The sequence below is a fragment of the Bombina bombina genome, chromosome 5 (genome assembly GCF_027579735.1).
Source record: "Bombina bombina isolate aBomBom1 chromosome 5, aBomBom1.pri, whole genome shotgun sequence".
NCBI classification, from domain to species: Eukaryota; Metazoa; Chordata; class Amphibia; order Anura; family Bombinatoridae; genus Bombina; species Bombina bombina.
Window position 1 is genome coordinate 191,922,375 of NC_069503.1, and position 19,119 is coordinate 191,941,493.

Genomic DNA, 19,119 nt, shown 5'->3' on the forward strand with positions numbered 1-19,119 from the left:
ACATCTAGATGTTTCACTATTTGTCTTTACAACACAAAAAAAAACCACTCACTCCTAAGGCCGCTTAGGGGGGCTATCCAGCAGCACAATAGGCCACCAGCACTATCTGCCTTACCTTAATAGGCAGCTTGTTCATGCGCCATACAGCCACACTAATGCCAGCCTATCAGGCCTACTAATTCTACGGTTAGTGAATGCTGTGCTAACTCCATGCTTACTGCTCTTCAAAACATTCCCACACTCTGTAATAGCGCTATAGTAATGCCTACAGTTCCCGTCCTGTGCTCTGTAATAGCACATATGCCGAGTTAGCAGGCAGCAAAAAAAATTGTAAAAAAAAATCCCCATAAAAAAACCAATGGCCAGTTCATATTTGCGTGTGCACTGTGCATATATAGCGGCAGTTCAGTGGGAGGACAGTGTGGGATAAAGAGTAGATAGGATTGGACCTATCTATAAAGCCCAGAGCTTTATAAACACCCAGCACTGGTCTGATAGCTGAGCCCTAAACACACGGTCCATAGAGCCTCCCACACACAGACTTACTGGCTTGTTGCAGACACAAACTTTACAGAGGCGCAGTCAGCTGCTTTCATTGTGACACCAGACAGTACCTGCTCTACGTTCTTTGCATTATTTTCCTGCTCGCATTGAACCGTCATTTAGCTTGCCGTGTCTACAGTACTGAGATTGGCTACCACTCGGACGGCTCCTATTGTGACGTCGGCTCCTGTGTTACTGCCGATTGGCTACTGGAACCCACATGGACTATGCCGTATACTCGTCTGTCGGGCGACTTGAGGTACCATCTTGCGTTGTCAGGCACACTGTTGTGCCGCTCTCTATGTGAGCACCCTCCCGGTTGGAGTTTGTGACTGCTTTTGTTCATCTTTTTGTGCAGACGTTACTGTTCTATGAGGCGCCTCTTTTTTCTCTGCTTCTTTTTTCTCTGCTTTTTTCTTCACTGCTTCCCTTCTCAAGAGTGCTGCCCTGATCGCTGATTCTATCTGAGGCTCCTGATCCGGTTTTTATCTGTGCACCTCCTTTAGAGACTCTTTGCTCTAATCCACTTAAAAGCTCAACACAATTAATGCTTCAAGCGGTTTCCCCAAATTCAACTTAAAATGCAACTTTTAATGAATTCTGCAGTCTCAAAATTTTTCAACCCCCTGATAAGAAAACCCTCACAACTGCACAAATATGCAAAGATGTTGTCTTAAACACACCTGATGCAACTAATCAGGGGCTTCATTAGTTTCACCAGGTGTGCTTGAGCTAGAACACATGAAATACCTGAACCAGCTAGGGGTTTGTTGAGTGTCACGTTTGTCTGCATGTTAGAAATATGGCTAAGTCAAAAGAATTGTCCAAAAAGAAAAGAGATCATCACCCTTGAAAAAAAAGATAGCAAAGGAACTGAATGTTCCTAGAGACACTGTTGGAAGCATAGTTTGTAAGTTCAAAGTTAAAGGAACAGTGGTTACACTACCTGGTTACACTACCTGGATGGGGCAGAAAAAGGAAGCTATCAACGGCTGCCTCCAGCTTTCCAAGAAGGCAGGTTGAGAAAAACCCTTGAGTGACTGCATAAGATTGTTCTGGGGAGAGACAAAACAAAAATGGATCTTTTTGGGCCTCTGGATCAGCGGAATGTCTGGAGGAAGAAAAATGAAGCATGTGCTGAAAAGAACACTCTGTCAACAGTTAATCATGGTGGTGACTCGGTGATGCTCTGGGGCTGCTTTGCATCCTCTGGCACTGGAAACCTGTTGCATGTAGAAGGCAAAAAGGTTTCACTGAAGTATCAGAAAATCCTAGGAGAAAACGTCATGCCTTCTGTGAGGAAGCTGAAGCTTGAGCGTCATTGGACCTTCCAACAGGCTAATCATCCCAAGCATACCTAAAATTCCACCGAGGCTTGGCTTTAGAAGAGGTCCTGGAAGATTCTACAGTGGCCATCACAGTCACCTGTCTTGAACCCATTGGAAAAGGGTGCTCTATTATGTTCTAAAGATGCTTTCCATGAAGGGGTTTGAGACTGCAAAATTAATTAAAAGTTGTATTTTCAGTTGAATTTGGGGAAACCACTTGAAGCATTTGTTGTGTTTAGCTATTTCAATTGTTTCTGTTTTATTTGTTCATTGCAAACAGCTGAAAGTCTGTACATTTTGACAATGAACCTGATTTACAATGGGGGTTGAATACTTTTGATTTCAACTATATATATATATATATATACACACACACACACACACACACATATACTACAGGGCCCTGGAGATGTCCGGCTAAAATTTACCAGGCCTTGAGGTCACTTGGGTTGAGAACCACTGCCTTAGAGGGAACAGTGATTGTCAAATATTAAAACTGTATCAAAGTAATGTCAATTAATTATACTTTAATATTGCAAGTACAAGTGAAAATGGGGTATGTGGCATAAAAGTCAAATCATACTATAAAAGTCAATTGGGCTGTATAAATCAAATAGATAATTTTGCAGAAATCTGAAAATAACACAGACTCTCTTGTCTCTTACTTTGAGCAAAGCATTATTGATTCTTAGCTCATTTTATTGATTTTATGTCACTTTTGTGATTTAATCATGTTTTCCTTGCTATCTCTTTGCTTTTGTTTTCTTTATTGTCTGGTGTGAAGCTCAGCCAAGACCTCTTAGCCTTCTGTGCTTCTCAAAATAACTTTCCATCTGTATTGTCTTGAGGGAATGATCAAAAAGCCATACCTCAATAGTTTAAAAAAACAAACAGTGCAACATATAAAATAGAAAATCTTTATTGCATTAATCATTTACATACTGCATTAAAATATATACTAAAAGTGTTGAATAACTTTATCTGTAGTCACATCAAAGCTTCCAAGTTGTCATTCTGCAAATACGGTAATGTTTGGATTATTATAAAATACATATATAACTAATATGATAGCAATATATTAAGACTGAAGACAGAGAATGGGTCTTTGATTAGCAGAATAATTCAATAAATGAATTCTCTTTTTTTGATATGCTTGCATAAGACAGCTGATCCTGCATCATTTGGTAACATTGGATGACCTTTTAAAGGCAAATAAAACTCAAAATTGAAATGTACTTGGGTGCATTCAAGTTCTGCACTGAAGCATTTTTGTAATACACATATATAAGCAAAAATACTTCTAGTAAAGTTATCAGCAGTGGCGTCACTAGGGTTGGTGTCACCCGGTGCGGTAAGTTATGGTGTCACCCACCCCCCAGAAAGCAGACACACACAAAAACACAGGCACACACACGTACAAACACTCAGACACACTTAAAACATACTCAGATGCACACACAAACACTCGGAAACACACTCAGACACACACACAAAAACACACACACAAAAACACTGAGACACACACACGCACACACAAAAACTCAGACACACACTTACAAAATATGTAAACTGCACTGCATTAATTATAAAGCGCATGCCTAGAGCTGCTCCCTGGCTCAGCAGAGCATCAAATGAAAGATAAACAGAGCACTCTAAAAATAAATCACTAAAGAAAAGTTTTAGGTGCAAACTATGAAAATTCTGCTCTCTGACTCTGTTCCAAGCCTGTCAGTGCACAGCCCCGGGCCGAGTGCCTACCGCTTCTTATGGCCAATCACCTCTGCACTCTGCCCACCCCCAGACCCCCGCCCTCCTACCTGTTCAGTGTGCACTTAGTGTACTGTAACCGTAATGGTCTGGTGGGCATCATACGTGGCTCCTTAATTTTAAAGACAGTGTCAAACAGTCATGCGGTCAGGTGCCAGGCATCCCCTCATGATTTGCCTGTTCCCGTTTAGAGAGACAGCACAGCAGTGAGTGACTCCACTGCTCCACATGTCACTGAGCAGTGAGCACAGATAGGCAGGCAGGTTTAGGCTAGCAGCGCAACTTTGCAAGCCCCACGGCATGCCCACAACGTTCATAGCGAAATTGGGCAGGGGAGAAGCAAAGAACAAACAAGCAAAAGCAGCCGGGAAAACTATTTGTTGAAATTGCAGCACTGGCTCAAGGGGCAAAAAAATTGTGTGTCTACATCTTCCCCAGTCCCACCAATGTTCACAAATGCCAGCCCCTCTAATAAAAAAAATCTATGCATCTCAACATTGTATTTCTTTGAATTTCAATAAAATTAAAAAAAAAAAAAAAATTTTTTTTTTTGGTGTCACCCCCTGGAGGGTGTCACCCGGGTGCGGCCCGCCCCCCCCCCGCCCCCCCCCCCCTAGTGATGCCACTGGTTATCAGTATTTCAATTATAATTTTTACTGTGCTCTGAGCATTCTGTACACTTGCATTAAATGGTAAGCCTACTCAGAAAGCATATATTATATCAGCTATGAATCTATTTTCATTATAACTGAGGAATACATGGCACAGCTAGCCCTTTGGGCAGGCACAGTATTTGAATGAAAGAGCACAGGGCATACGTACAGTACAGTACTCAACAGAGGGCCCAGGTGCAACATCATTTTTGGGCCCCTCAAAGGTAGCTCAGTGCCAACAGTAAGCAACAGTAATTATATAGATGCAGCGCTGTATAATAATTTTGAGGATAGATGGACCTGCAACCTGCACTAATAGCATTTTCCCTGCATTAGGATGGGATACATTCTGCCCTTGCCTATGTATAGACTGGCCTCTATGGGCCCACCCAGCACTTGGACCCTGGTGCCCCTGCACCAATGGTAGTTTTACAGCTGCATATGTACATATGCTCTGTGTACAGTGAAATACATCACAAAAACTGTAATAACTTTTACTAAAAGTATTTTGGCTAATACAAGCATATTGTATAAGAAATGACAAGAAGAAAACAGCGCATCCACGAATCACAGCAGCATTTATTCAGGTAAATGACACACACAGAAAATTGCACACTTACAAGATGACAGTAATGTATGAGCGGTAATGCCCTCTGGCTAGTTGTCTTTCGCCTGTAGCAAATCTCAGCGGGAACACCTCAGACGCCGACGAGCAGCACCAAGAGACTCACTTCCTGTCTAGGCTGACCATATTGCTGCTTTAAGAAGGAACATATATGAAAAATACATATGTGAGGGTTCTTATACAAAACCATTTCTTTAAACAGCCCTGAAAACAGCCCTGACATATGTATTTTTCATATGTGTCCCTTTTTAAAGCGGCAATATGGTCAGCCTATTCCTGTCACATACGGCAGGTGCCAAAGAGAAACTCAAAAGAGCAGCAGTCCTAAACACTTTGATGGTAGGAGTTAGTTACCCTACGCGTTTCCTCTGCACACGGGCAGACTTCTTCAGGGGTATATGAAAATACAAGCTAGAAGGGAAACTCACTTTCATTTTTAACTTTTTGGCCTTTAATACTTTTTTGCCCAGCTCTATTCTATTAAAGCTTCAAAACCATATGTTAAGCTAAATCACTGGGTACCTGTTAAAATTATAACTGGTTAAAAAGATCTAGCTTACACACTATTCATTTATATTCTTTTAAACTAATATTAAAAACTAATTTTAAAGAGACATACATATTTATTTTATTAATTATGTATCCTATGGTTCAAATGATTAAAGGCAAATCTCAGCCTGGATGGTAATATCATTGTGAAATGATGATCTAGTGACCCAGTCCATTCTATCTAGTCTATTTATTTGGTTATACAGGAACAATCTTTTTATTAAGTTATCTATCCCATTTATAACAGTCATCTTGCCAAAACAAATACCCTTGACCAACTTAATAGTATTATCCTCAAGAAATTTCATACAAGAATCTAATGTTTATTTTACAAAGAAGATTTACATAGAAGTGGCTTTATCATCAAAACAACAATTAATGTAAAATATAAGTTAATCTGTTAGGGAATGCTACATAATTATATATTGTTTTTTTTGTATCAGCTGCAGGAGTTTGGGAAGAAATTCAAATATCAAATGTTACCCGATCAATGAGAAACATTAGATGCCCCATTTGTTACTGGTTGGTAAAATCTCATTAACATAAGGATATAATACATTTTGGAGTCAATCCCAATTTTGTTGATCATGTTTATTGGCTCATAGGGGGATATTTATCAAGCCGTCAACCGCAAATACGCTGGAATTCCGCAGCGTAATTGTTGCGAGCTTGATCCGACCTAGTTATCAAAGCCTACAGATCGGCAAAATTTGAAATCTGTGACGTAACATACGATCCGCCGGTCTCAATCCGACACAGTTAACAGGTATGCTCGCGGCTATCCCAGCCCAGCATACCTGGTTTTCAATCCGCCACCCTGGAGGCCGCGGTTGCCATAGGAATCAATGGGAGTCTGAAAGCAGCGAAAGCTTATGTTCGATGCTGCCAGATATCCCATTGATTTCTATTGTAGAAAACAAGTTACGTTTACACCTAACACCCTAACATAGGGCCCGAGTCTAAACACCCCTACTCTGCCGCCCCAACATCGCCGCCACCTAAATAAATGTATTAACCCCTATCCCGCTGCTCCCGGACCCCGCCGCCACCTAAATAAATGTATTAACCCCTATCCTGCCACTCCCGGACCCCGCTACCACCTAAATAAATGTATTAACCCCTATCCCGCCGCTCCCGGACCCCGCCGCCACTGAATAAACATATTAACCCCTAAACCTCTGGCCTCCCACATCACTACCACTAACTAAACTTATTAACCCCTAAAACGCCAGCCCCCTACATCACCATAAACTAAATTAAGCTATTAACCCCTAAACCTAACAAGCCGCTAACTTTAAATTAAAATTACCACATCCCTATATTAAAATAAATTTAAACTTACAGATAGAATTAAAATAAACAATTAAACTATTAATTAACTTACCCTAACTATTACACTTAAGTTAAACTACCAATTAAAATGACTAAATTACATATTAAAAAAACCCTAACCCTACTCAAATTATTTAAATCTACTATTTAAACTTATTAAAAATTACTAAATTACACAAAAAAATAAATGCTGTTACAAAAAATGAAAAACACTAAATTACGAAAAAAACAAACCACATTATCAAAAATAAAAAAGAATTACACCTAATCTATTAGCCCTATCAAAATAAAAAAGCCCCCCCAAATAAAAAAAAACCTAGCCTACTCTAAACTACCAGTGGCCCTTAAAAGGGCCTTTTGTGGGGCATTGCCCCAAAGAAATCAGCTCTTTTACCTGTAAAGAAAAATACAAACACCCCCCAACAGTAAAACCCACCACCCCCACAACCAAACCCCCCAAATAAAAACCCTTTCTAAAATAACCTAAGCTCCCCATTGCCCTGAAAGGGCATTTGTATGGGCATAGCCCTTAAAAGGGCATTTAGCTCTTTTACTCCCCAGACCCTACTCTAAAAATAAAACCCACCCAAAAAAACCTTAAATAAACCTAACACTAACCCCCGACGATCCACTTACAGTTCTTGAAGTTCTGCTGGAATGATCCATCCAGCCGGGAAGAAGTCTTCATCCGGTGCGGCAAGAAGTCTTCATCCGGGCGGCAAGAAGTCTTCATCCGGGTGGCCTCTTCGATCTTCATCCAGCTGGCAATGTGTTCATCCAGACGGCATCTTCTATCTTCATCCATCTGGTGCGGAGCGGGTCCATCTTTTACAGGTAAAAGAGCTGATTTATTTGGGGCAATGCCCCACAAAAGGCCCTTTTAAGGGCTATTGTAGTTTAGTGTAGGCTAGTGGTTTTTTTTATTTTGGGGGGCTTTTTTATTTTGAAAGGGTTATTAGATTAGGTGTAATTCTTTTTTATTTTTGATAATGTGGTTTGTTTTTTTTGTAATTTAGTGTTTTTTATTTTTTGTAACAGCGTTTATTTTTGTGTGTAATTAAGTAATTTTTAATATAGTTAAATAGTAGATTAAAATTATTTGAGTAGGGTTAGGGTTTTTTTAATATGCAATTTAGTTAATTTAATTTGTAGTTTAAGTGTAATATAATAGTAAGGGTAGGTTAATTAATAGTTTAAAATTAGTTTATTTTAATTCTACAGGTAAGTTTAAATTTATTTTAAGATAGGGATGTGGAAATTTTAATTTAAAGTTAGCAGCTTGTTAGGTTTAGGGGTTAATAGCTTAATTTAGTTTATGACGATGTGGGGGGCTGGCGGTTTAGGGGTTAATAGGTTTAGTTAGTGGTAGTGATGTGGGAGGCCAGAGGTTTAGGGTTTATTAGTTTATTTAGTGGTGGCGGGGTCTGGGAGTGGCAGGATAGGGTTAATACATTTATTTAGGTGGCGGAGGGGACTGGGAGAGGCGGGATAGGGATTAATACATTTATTTAAGTGGTGGCGGGGTCCGGGAGTGGCGAGATGGGGGTTAATACATTTATTTAGGCAGCAGCGGGGTCCAGAAGCGGCGGGATAGGGGTTAAACATTTTAGTATAGTGGCAGCGTTTAGTGACAGGGTATAAATAAAGTTGGTAAAAAGCCGAATAGACGCGAGATCGATGACTGTTAGTACTTGGTGCGCGGCTTTTTGCAGTTTTTTTTAATAAATATGGAGATCGTATTCAGGTCCGCGGCCACGATGTTAGGCGATGTTAGGCGAGCGTATTGGTGCCGGCAAATGCAGCATAGTTGAGACTTTGATAAATATCCCCCATAATATGGCCTTTTCTACATTGGAACAATTACAATTCAATTTATAACACCATCTCATTATAAGAAAAATATTGTAATAAATTCCAGAAAAGTTACCTGGATAGAATAGACTATGGCGATCAACATCCATCCGACCAGAAGTTATTGACTATATTTTGGCTACAAAATGGATCAAACTCAACAGTCAAAAACATTTGATAAATTGTCAATTCCCACAGATCTAATGAAAAAATACATTCTACATCTGATAATGATATTGACCACGATTCTGTGCATGCTTGGACCTAAAAAAACAAGATCATGCCCCCATGCCAACAACAGATGTTTTTGATAATAATCAATTTACCCCAAATATCAAACAATATCAAATACATCATCAATGTCAATTAAATGTAAAGTTACAAAAAACATATCTACAATATATTGACACTTGCAACATTGATACAGGCAGTAAACCTTTAAGAAATTGACAATAGAATATTTTTATTACACAAAGTACACCTCTCAATTTAATACCACATACAAATGGAACCTCATTGATAGGAGGCGTGAACATTGGATATGCACGCAGATAAGAAAAACATCAGAAGGGGAGAGAATGCTGGACCAGCAGAATGAGTATAAGTGGCCTGGCAAGTTGGTCAGCTGACCAGGAACTAGTGCATGGGAGTGACACAGGCCAGGCTAGAGGGCATGGAAGGCCTTTTCAGTTGGTGGGAGCAGCTGGGTAGGCTAAAGAGCATTGAAAGTCTGTCCAGTTGGTGAAAGAAAATGGGAAGCCTAGAGTGCAGAAGTGGCTTAATCTACACTGGACAATTTATCAGAATGTCTTGATCAAAGCCCATTATAGAGGCTACACAACTAGATTGCTTGTGTCCTACTATATAGAAAATAGATTATCTCAACATATATAATGAACAGTTTAGCCAGCTCTTGGTGTGACTGACTGGGCTTATATAGAAGCACAGTTGCTTTACATGGGCACACAATACATATTTATACAGCTAATGATCATAAAACAGCAAATCAATGTATGCATTATAAAGTTTTTTCTTTTTATGCCCCACAAGCTCCAGGATAGGTGGCCTATTTCTTAGCCTCAAAGAAGTATCTGTGAGCTGAGTTTAGTGCATGGGATTACTAAGATTATTATTATTATTATTATTATTAATAATTATTATTAGGATTATTAAGAGTCACATCAAATACTTAATTCTGCACAGATGTTAGAGAGCTACTTGTCTGAGAAGAGCATTAAAGTAATTATATAGGTGATCTTTAGATGCAGTGGCATAGTTAGGACATTTTTGTCCAACATTAATAAAGATTTTTAATGTTGAGTGAGCAACTGCATCTACTGACACAGCCCAGGATTCCGTTTGCATAGTCAGACATGAGTGGCCAGAGTTGGAGATGTCAGCACATGTACTTATGGTAGGTACATGCAGGACTTTGATGAGACTGTTCACAGGAAGGCTCATCACTAATATTATCGACATTTGGGTTTGTGTAGGTTGGTGAGAATGTTATAGATGCAGTGGATGACACGTAGGCCAGTCTACAAGCAGTGATTCATTGAATCTTCAGATATAGGGTCAGATTATGAGTGGAGCACTAACGTTTGCATGCAAACAATATCTGGTTTTCACGTTCGTTAAATTGCACTGGTATTACAAGTTGAAAGTAATTGCGATCACTTGCGTGCAATTCAAGTTAACACTTGTCGGGTTAGCGCGTCCTCAGAGCTCTGGTTAACTTATTTGCTAAACAAAAAAGTCTCACAAAAGACATCATAAATACATTACAAGGTACAGTTACACTTATATTAACACCATCTAATAAGAATTATTTCTAAAAAATATTGCACAAAAAAGTTATAAGGGCTCAAATATATGAGGTCTCAGGTGTTAGAGAAAAAAAAAGGAGGCCAAAGGACTTTAACATTGAGATACATACATATACATGTCTAAATATCTATATGTACATATATATGTATGTCTATATACTGTATGTACACAGATGTATTTATGTATTTTTATGTGTATATATATATTCACAGACATATATACACATATAAGCACATAGATACATATGTATACATATATAGAAATATAAGTGCATCGGAGCCCCTTGTAGTTAAGTAGATGAAAACATGTAAAAACATGTAAAATATATTTATGCAATATTCATATTTAATAAAGTGTTATACTGTGTATTTACTGCAAATATTTAACATTCCAAGGTTCTTAACATAGGGCAAAATTTTCTAAGTATTTGTAAATAGATAATCCTATACATATATATATGTATATATATATGCATATATATATAGACATATATAGTAACACAATACCATCATATACATATAAAAATATAAATAGAACATATTCCTCTATATGAAGAACATTGGAATGTGAAATCAGATTAGCACACATGAAAATATGCGAACAGGTTTGCGTGCAAGTTGGGTGTTAGGGTTTTTCCCCCAACTGTTTTTTGCTTCATTGACTTCTATGGGGTAATAGGTTATCGTGCGTGATATTGTAAGTTCGACTTTTTGCTTCGGGTTAGCGCGATAGCGATACCATTTTACTTTCAACTCGTAATACCAGCGCAAAGCAACGCAGTCAAATTTTTTACTTCTAACGCAATTATTGCTCTAGCGAAAGCACTTAATAGCACTGCACATGTAATATGACCCATAATGCACTATAACTCCTGCAGGCTGTCTGATATATTGTGTTGGTGGGGTTTTTTGGCTATGAGGAATAGCTGTATTTGCAAAAGAGGAATCAGGCAAAGGTAAGCGATCGTAATGACTTATATGTCGAATTGCAAGTGTCAGTAACAATCACCTAGATTACGAGTTTTGCGTTAACAGAGGTGCGGTGCTAACGAGCAGTTTATGCTCACCGCTCACTTACAGACAGCGCTGGTATTACGGGTTTTTACAAACCCGGCGTTAACCACAAAAAAGTGAGCGAAGAGCAAAATTTAGCTTCAAATCTAACCTCAATACCAGCGCTGCTTACGTTAGCGGTGAGCAGGTAAAAAGTGCTCCTGCACGATTTCCCCATAGGAATCAATGGGGGAGAGCCACCTGCAAAAAAGCAGCATTCAGCTCCTAACGCAGCCCCATTGATTCCTATGGGGAAATACATTTATGTCTACACCTAACACCCTAACATGTACCCCGAGTCTAAACACCCCTAATCTTACACTTATTAACCCCTAATCTGCTGCTCCGGACACCGCTGCCCCCTACATTATATTTATTAACCCCTAATCTGCCGCCCACAACGCCGCCACCACTATATTAAATGTATTAACCCCTAAACCTAAGTCTAACCCTAACCCTAACACCCCCTAACTTAAATATATTTACAATAAATCTAAATAAAATTACTACAATTACCTAAATAATTCCTATTTAAAACTAAATACTTACCTATAAATTAAACCCTAAGATAGCTACAATATAACTAATAGTTACATTGTAGCTATCTTAGGGTTTATTTTTATTTTACAGGCAACTTTGTATTAATTTTAACTAGGTACAATAGTTATTAAATAGTTATTAACTATTTAATAACTACCTAGTTAAAATAAAGACAAATTTACCTGTAAAATAAAATCTAACACTACACTACACTATAATTAAATAAATTACCTAAATTAAATACAATTAATTAAAATTAAATAAAATTATCTAAAGTACGAACACTAAATTACAGAAAATAATAAAATAATTACAAGATTTTTAAACTAATTACACCTACTCTAATCCCCCTAACAAAATAAAAAAAAACCCAAAATAAGGGCCTTTTGCGGGGCATTGCCCCAAAGTAATCAGCTCTATTACCTGTAAAAAAAAAAAAGTACACATACCCCCCAACATTAAAACCCACCACCCACACAACCAACCCTACTCTAAAACCCACCCAATCCCCCCTTAAAAAAACCTAACACTAACCCCTTGAAGATCACCCTACTGGGAGACGTCTTCACCCAACCGGGCAGAAGTGGTCCTCCAGACGGGCAGAAGTCTTCATCCAAGCCGGGCAGAAGAGGTCCTCCAGATGGGCAGAAGTCTTCATCCAGACGGCCTCTTCTATGTTCATCCATCCGGCACAGAGCGGGTCCATCTTCAAGACATCCGACGCGGAGCATCCTCTTCAAACAACGGCCGACTGAACAATGAAGGTTCCTTTAAATGATGTCATCCAAGATGGCGTCCCTTCAATTCCGATTGGCTGATAGAATTCTATCAACCAATCGGCATTAAGGTAGAAAAAATCCTATTGCCTGATGCAATCAGCCAATAGGATTAAGCTTGCATTTTATTGGCTGTTCCAATCAGCAGCAGCAGTTTTGTAAGAATGATTTCCATTTGCAAGAGAACTATATGAGAGCACTATTTCCTGCTATGTAGTGCTTCAGATGCCTACCTAGGTATCTCTTTAACACAGAATATTATGGGAATGAAGAAAACTTTTTTAAAACTGTATGCTCTGTCTGAGTCACAAATGAAAATGTTTGGCTTTCATATCCCTTTAAAGGCACATGACACTCCAAATGATTTTCAGTTACATATCCTACATCTTACTCATATCACTGGAGTACTTAACTATGACCTAATGGTGCATCTTGCCCTCTTCTGATCTGTTGTTGCATTCTGCAAGTTCTGCAAGCAGTCCTCAGAACAAAGGGAATATGCATTATCCTCTGCCTGTTGTATTTCTGCAACTTTGTGGGTAAGATCTCCTGTCTTTGCATATTCTTTTGTCATATACTAGGCCAACATGCTTTCTTAAGAGCTTGTTTACGCTTGTTAATGCACATTGCCCTGTGGTCCATGGAGCTGCATGCAGATGTACAGGAAAGTGTAATTTATTTTTGCATTTTAGTGATGAACTCACATGATCTACATTCATATATATTTTCTTACACCTAGATTACGAGTCTTGCGTTAGCCTTAAAAAGCAGCGTTGAGAGGTCCCAACGCTGCTTTTTAATTCCCGCTGGTATTACGAGTCTTGAAATGACAGGTGTACCGCTCATTTTTTTGGCCAGACTCGAAAATACCGCAAATCCACTTACGTCAATTGCGTAACTAAAGTGCAATTGACGTAAGTGCTAAAAAGTACACTAGCACCCATAAACTACCAATTAATCCCTAATCCGAGCCCCCCCCCCACATCGCAAACAATAAAAAAAAAATTAACCCCTAATCTGCAGAACCGGACATCGCCACCACTATAAAAAATATATTAACCCCTAAACCGCCGCCCTCCCGCATCCCAAACACTACTTAAATTTTATTAACCTCTAATCTGACGCCCTTAACATCGCCGACACCTACCTACATTTGTTAACCCCTAATCTGCCGCCCCAACGTCTCCGCAAATATATTAAATGTATTAACCCCTAAACCTAAGTCTAACCCTAACCTTAACACCTCCTAACTTAAATATAATTTATATAAATCTAAATAAAATTACTACAATTAACTAAATTATTCCTATTTAAAACTAAATACTTACCTATAAAATAAACCCTAAGATAGCTACAGTATAACTAATAGTTACATTGTAGCTAGCTTAGGATTTATTTTTATTTTACAGGCAACTTTGTATTTATTTTAACTAGGTAGAATAGTTAATAACTATTTAATAGCTACCTAGTTAAAATAAAGACAAATTTACTGGCAAATTTACTGGCATTCTATTGGCTGATTGGATCAGCCAATAGAATGCAAGCTACATCCTATTGGCTGATTGCATCAGCCAATAGGATTTTTTCTACCTTAATTCCGATTGGCTGATAGAATTCTATCAGCCAATCAGAATTCAAGGGACGCCATCTTGGATGACGTCATTTAAAGAAAACTTCATTCTTCAGTTGGACTTCGTTGGAAGAGGATGCTCCTCGTCGGATGTCTTGAAGATGGCGCTGGATAGATGAAGATAGAAGATGCCGCCTGGATGAAGACTTCTGCCCATCTGGAGGACCTCTTCTGTCCGGCTTCGATGAAGACTTCTGCCGTCTGGAGGACCAATTCACCCGACTTTGTTGAGGACTTCGGCCCGGCTGGGTGAAGACTTCTCAAGGTAGGGTGATCTTCAAGGGGTTAGTGTCAGGTTTTATTAAGGGGGAATTGGGTGGGTTTTAGAGTAGGTTTGGGTGTGTGGGTTTTAATGTTGAGGGGGGTATTGTCCTTTTCTTTACAGGTAATGGAGCTGATTACTTTGGGGCAATGCCCCACAAAAGGCCCTTTTAAGGGCTATTTGTAATTTAGTATAGGGTAGGGCTTTTTATTATTTTGGGGGGCTTTTTTATTTTATTATGGGGATTAGATTAGGCGTAATTAGTTTAAAAAACTTGTAATTATTTTATTATTTTCTGTAATTTAGTGTTTGTTTTTTTTTAAATAGGAATAATTTAATTAATGATAGTTATTTTATTTAGATTTATTTAAATTATATTTAAGTTAGAGGGGGTTAGGGTAAGACTTAGGTTTAGTGGTTAATAACTTTAACATAGTGGCGGCGACTTTTTGGGCGGCAGATTAGGGGTTAATAAGTGTAGGTAGGTTGCAGCAACATTGGGGGTGGCAGATTAGGGGTTAATAAATATAATGTAGGGTTCGGCAATGTTGGAGGCAGCAGATTAGGGGTTCATAAGTATAATGTAAGTGGCGGCGGTGTCCGGAGTGGCAGATTAGGGGTTAATAATATAATGCAGGTGGCGGCGATGTCAGGGGTGGCAGATTAGGGGTTAATAAGTGTAATATTAGGGGTGTTTAGACTCAGGGTTCATGTTAGGGTGTTAGGTGTAGACATAAAAAGTATTTCCCCATAGGAAACTGGTGTTCCCAATTTCGGAGCGCAAATCATTGAAGTAGTTTATAAACCTACCAGAGGAGGGGATAGACATAAACTCCTTACAAAAAGGGAGTTATTCTGGATTCTGAAATTAGAAACCAGACACCCTAAGGGTATCAATCTGGAATGGGATATTTCTTATTTTATAGATTAATGCTTAAACATGCACTTTTCAATTTAAAACATATAATTATTATTAATAATATTCATTAATTGCATATAAGCATTTTTTCTTGCTATTGTCGCTCTCCCTTTCCAGATTGTTGACCTCTAACAATGTTAACAACACATTTATATATATTATTGGTCTGTGAAACAATATCCCTTATTTTCCAAATATCATTCAATTCCTTACATACATTAATCACATACTTATATAGTGCTAACATTGTTACTATGCCTTAATGTTTGCTAACAATATTTGAATATATCGTCCTAGGTTTAGTTTGTAGCTATGGATTTGTTCAGTACATTGTCCATTAGGCATTTTCATTAACATTGTTTAGACAAATAATTAGTTACATACATACATAGACACATACTAATATGTCTTAAATGTTTCTATCCATAACAGCCTGTTAGTATGCATACAAAGATTTTTTTGTACCTTCAGTTTTATTACATTTGTTGATTTTAACATTCCTTTACATGCTGTCAGTGTTTCCTTCAGGGTGACGTCCGGCTGCAGCCGTTACTGGCTAGTGATTGGACAGTCATCCCTTTAAGTACACTACAGACATGTTCAGCATTAGTTCCTATGACTAAGCGCCACTAGGGGGGCGCGAAACGCGTCAGGACTGCTACTCCTGCTTACCTGCACCTTGATGCAGCTTTTACCTTTTGTTTAATAAAGATTCCCGGATTTTACCTTGCCCCTGAGTGCTCAGATCTCTGCTTTCTTGAATCAATGGGGCTGCGTTAGGAGCTTTACGCTGCTTTTTTGCAGGTGTTAGGTTTATTTCCGCCCGCTCTCCCCCATTGATACCTATGGGGAAATCGTGCACGAGCACGTTTTACCTGCTCACCGCTAACATAAGCAGTGCTGGTATTGAGGTGAGATGTGGAGCTAAATTTTGCTCTTCGCTCACTTTTTTGCGGCTAATGCCGGGTTTCTAAAAACCCGTAATACCAGTGCTGTATGTAGGTGAGCAGTGAGCATAAATTGCTCGTTAGCACCGAACAGCCTTACCGACAAAACTTGTAATCTAGGCGTTAGTGTTTAGATCTGTGTGAGTTTAATTAATTTTAATTGTGAAATATTGGGCCCCATTTATGAAGCTGCGGATGCAACTTCAGGACCCAAGCTTTTCAGTCTCGTGCTCATTACTTAGCCTCTCTACTACCTCAAGGCTTGTAGAGTTAAATCATCCTGATTTCATCCAATCATGATCCACCCTAGTCAAAAAGTATGATAATCCTGGAGTCATTCTGAAGTAATCGTTGACGCCAGACTAATCATCAGAAGCCATCCTGAAGTATGCCCACAGGCCAAAATATTTAAATGAAATGTCTCTAGAGTTTCACTGGCTGTTCATGTGTGTGAAGTAATCAGTAAGGTAATCTGCCTATTCTGAAGTCATCACCTAGAATGGTTACCTTAGCTGGTGACTTTACAAGCCTGATGATGCCTGGTGATGTTCAAATGACTTCTAAAGTAGTTTGATGATCATCAAATTAATCCAGTATGGCCTCTAAAGTAATCCTGTTTTTCTTGGGCAGTCATGTGATAAATGTTGTATGATGTGTGTATAAGAGACATCTAAATAATTTTAGTTTTTTTGCCCACCAGCTTTACTGAAGGTGGGGGGATTATCTGTTTCCACACCATACACTCTCTCAGCCTCTGGTGACATTGATTTGTGAAACATCTCCTCCCTTTTATTAAACTGCATATTCAAAGAGTCACATTCACTGTTTTTTCTAGATTGTTTATGTGATTATCCCATTTTGGGCCAGATTACTTTTTAACGGAGCGTAAGTTAACCAGAGATTTGAAGTTGTGTTATCTCAACGCAGATTATAATCAATTGTTCTCAAGCGAAAGTGTTTACTTCAAACTCGTAATAATGTGCTACTTCCAACACATGCAAAGAGCCACGATTTTATGTCATTGTCCTCCACTCCCTCCTCCTATAGAGATGGCTCCTTACTTTTTTGTAGCAGGTGGCATACCAATATTTTTGTTTGCTCACATGATGATTTCTGGTGATTCTTTGTGAACAATTTTCTTACAAATTTTTCTTCAATATTTTTGTGTGAATAGTTCAATTTTTTTTTTATTGAACGATTTGTAAATTACAATTTTCATTCATGCAGTATACACTCCTTACCAAGACCCCTCCTTTTCCGTGTAAAAAGTGGATTTATAGAATTCCACCCGGAAAATAGAAGTACTGACGAGCTATCTTAAGGAATCTCACCAGCCCAAATAGCTTTACATAATTGGGTACTCAGTGAAAAAGGCCTTTTCCTGTTTTCTAGATTGTGTGCACATACTCACTAGACGGAGGGATATGCTACATCCTATCAGAGGATGTCCTTGGTGAAATAGAAACTTGTTTAAAAACATGTAAAGTGGAGCTGATTTCTATTCCAATGTTTTCTTATCTGCAAAACATGGTAAAGGAAGACAAATGAGTTAATGCTGTGTGTAACAGAATTGCAAACATTTGGAAAAAAATTCCAGGAACACTTACAGGATAATGTAGTTTTTATTGTAAATAAATATTTCTATATATATCTATATCTAGAATTAATGATTCCCTTAAAATATTTTCTGTTCAAATTGTTTAATTGAATGAATGCAATCATTTGCTGATCATTTAAATGTAATATTTTAATATTAATTTCCAAAAGTTTATATTGAAGACTTTAAGAATCAACACTTGGATGTTAATATTCGGATTATAAATGTGATAAGCACTAAGGGGTCGATTTATGAAGCAGCGGATGCTGCTTCCCACCCACTCCGCTTCAGGTCTGCTTGAAGCAGAAGTTAAGAAGCAGCGGACGTAAACTTGTCCGCCACCTCTAATGTGGTGGACAGCAATCAGCCCGATCGGATATGATCGGTTTGATTAACACCCCCTGCTAGCGGCTGCGAATGTGCAGGGAGCGGTATTGCACAAGCATTTCACTAGAAATGCTTGTGTGATGATAAATGCCGACAGCATTTATCGATGTGCAGCGGATATGACCTGCAACAGCGGATCATGTCCGCCCGCAGAATGGTAAAACGGCCCCTAAGGGTTAGATTACAAGTGGTGCGCTATTTAGTGCTTTTGTTGGACTGTAAACTTTACTAGAAGTAATTTTTTTGTGCTTGTTGGATAGCATGCGTATTACAAGTTGAAAGGTAAATGTTTGCGCACAAGAGAAAAGCCGATGTGCACTTACCAAAGGATCTTGAAATATTGCAACCATGTTAACATTTCTTTCATGTAAGTGGCAAGAGTCCATGAGCTAGTGACGTATGGTATGGGATATACAGTACATTCCTACCAGGAGGGGGCAAAGTTTCCCAAACCTCAAAATGACTGTAAGTACACCTCCCACCTCATACCTTATTTTTACAAACGTTGCCTCCTTGTGGAGGTGGTGAAGCAAA